The sequence below is a fragment of the Nuphar pumila genome, chromosome 1 (genome assembly GCF_984573655.1).
Source record: "Nuphar pumila chromosome 1, dmNupPumi1.hap1.1, whole genome shotgun sequence".
Classification (NCBI taxonomy): Eukaryota; Viridiplantae; Streptophyta; class Magnoliopsida; order Nymphaeales; family Nymphaeaceae; genus Nuphar; species Nuphar pumila.
Window position 1 is genome coordinate 17,671,148 of NC_143249.1, and position 2,743 is coordinate 17,673,890.

Below are 2,743 nucleotides of genomic sequence, written 5' to 3' on the forward strand. Positions count from 1 at the left end.
CCTCATTCCAAGGTTGATACAGTACAGGAACATGGAGATCATGGCATCAAACAACTGAGGTTCAAACATAAAGATCATTAAACCAATTCGAGCTTCTTTCCCTCTGTACTGGGGTATGTATTCTAGCTCCCTTTTGTGCAAGCCACGTTGAGGCAAGATGCGTGTGTCAAGTCATATTTGTGCTCTTTCACCTTTGTTAAACAAGTTACAGAATGTTTACTGTATCAAGCTTAGCCCCTCCAGATTTAGTGTTAATCAGTAGAATTCTTGCTATAGCTATTTTTTATTTCACATGAGATCCTACTTTTATCACCAATAGTCCTTACAAGAACATGACCCTTGTGCAAAATGATGAAAGCGATTGCGATCTCTAACAATTATTTCTCGTTCATAAATCTCAGAAATGAGCTTAATAGCATAGTGACAATCATCGCAAACGCGAAGGTTTTTTACAATTCGGATTGGGGATCTAGGAGGCATGCTTAGAAGCCCAAAAGCAATTGCTATTTTTTCACTGTGAAGTTCAAGCAACTGCTCTTTATCACGTTGATCAACATCTTGTAGAACCACATAGGTCAATGGTTTGTATCCAGCGCAATATAATCTATTTTTTATCTCGGCCAGCATAACATATATCTCCTCTGATTTGGGGTGGGACTTGTCACCTGCAACAAACTCATAAACAGAGTTTCCAACCTCAATTGAACTACTACCAGGGACCCTACAAATACTTTTGTCTCTCAGCATCTTTCTAATATGAGCAACCTTATCCCGCCTACCAGCTTGTGCGTATATGTTTGATAGAAGCACGTAGTGTCCATCCACTAGAGGTTCCAATTCCACAAGACTTTCCATAGCATGCTCTGCTAAGTACACATTCTTGTGGATTTTACAAGCATTAAGAAGAGTTCTCCAGATCACTGAATCTGGCTGAATTGGCATGTTCCTGATAAGAACTTTTGCCTCTTCAAGAAGCCCTGCACGGCCAAGAAGATCAACCATGCACCCATAATGCTCAATCTTTGGAATGATTTGGAACTCTTCAGTCATATTCTTAAAATATTTCTGCCCAATTCCAACAAAGCCTACATGACTACAAGCAGTTAACACACCAACAAATGTAACATCATTTGGTCTCATCCCCTCCGATTTCATCCTATCAAAGAGTTTGAGGGAATCCTCCCCATACCCATGATTGGCAAGTCCAACTATCATGGCACTCCATGTGTGCACATCCTTCTCCCGCATATGCTCAAAAACTTGCACAGCATTGTCTATACTACCACATTTAGAGTACATGTCTATAAGAGAAGTTCCAAGTTTCACATCCAACACAATGCCATTCCTAGCTATATATTCATGAACCATCTGGCCCATTGCCAGGGCACCAATATCACCACATGCGGAGAGCACACTAACCATGGTGATTCCATCAGGTTTCATGCCTGACAACTGCATCTTATGGAAGATTGCCAACGCCTCGTTAGGTTGTCTCCTCCATGCATAAGCAGAGATCATTGAACTCCAAGTTACCAAATCTCTCCTTGAGCTCTTATCAAACATTTGGCGAGCAGATCGCACATCGCCACAAACCGCATATCCATGGATCATGGTATTCCAAGATACCAAGTCTCGTTCTAGCATTCCATCAAACAACCCACGTGCAGATTCCACATATCCAAATCTAAAGTACAAAGCCAACATGGCATTGTTGGTAACCAAATCTCTCTCAGGCATTTCAACAAACACTTGGCTGGCATCATCAAAACCACTGCAATTCGCATACATTGCCAATAGGGCAGTCTGCACAAACAGATCACTTATAAACCCAAGTTTTACAACATGGGTATGGATCATTCTCCCCTCCTGAGCGTCGCCGGACCCAGCGCATGCCTGCAGAGCAACAGAGAAGCTGAAACTGTCCCGAATTGAAGGGCTCATTTGGTCGAACAAGACGACCGTTTCGTGGAGATTGCCGCTCTGCAAGTAAACACGCATCATGGTGTTCATGACAAATGAATCAGGAGATGGAATTTGATCAAAAATCGAGCGCGAGAGATGCAATTCTTTGGGAGAGGACGCGGGGAAGGAGCCCAAGAGCTTGGCCATGATGAAGTTGTTGGAGAAGAGCGAGGATTTGACGATGAGAGCGTGGATTTGGACCAGTTCATCGTGGGTGGTGGCGTCTTTAAGGAGGGACATGATCTGCTTCTCATTTTGGAGTTGGTGGGAGCGAGTCCATGGGAAGAGCAGGCAACGGAATCTCATAGAGAAGATATTCTCTCCTCACGGAAATGGAGAAGACATTTCATGGGAAGATCGGGCTGTTATTTATCGCGGTTGGAGGAAGGGACGTCAACGGTTCGGACTTGGGTCGAATATCTTATCGAATCCAAATCCATTTAATCAGATTCACTAGTGTTTTTCCTTTTTTTATGACGTTGGAGAACCCTCGTTACTTAACTGGTCAGCTGACTCACAAGGACCAAGCACATCGTTTATTTTAGACAAGTTGAGCACAATCAGATGGTGTTCAACTCAGTTATATAGTTTTAAAGTGTAATGTGTGTTTTAGTAAAGCTGGTTAGAGTAAATGTTTGGAGGTTTAAGCTTCAAAAATCTCACTTGATTCACAGTATATATTTCCTTTTGACATGAGCCAACTCTTGTTCACCACATTTGGCTTGGGGCCGAGCCGAGCTCGTGCTCGGCTCGTCTAAACCCCTGCCCAAACAACTTGTGT

At 43.0% G+C, this 2,743-nt stretch overlaps 1 pseudogene; it reads right to left on the reverse strand.

The window, feature by feature from the left end:
* Positions 1–293: 293 nt before the first annotated feature.
* LOC149848180 (pentatricopeptide repeat-containing protein ELI1, chloroplastic pseudogene) lies at positions 294–2,033 on the reverse strand (annotated as a pseudogene).
* Between the last annotated feature and the right edge of the window lie 710 nt (positions 2,034–2,743).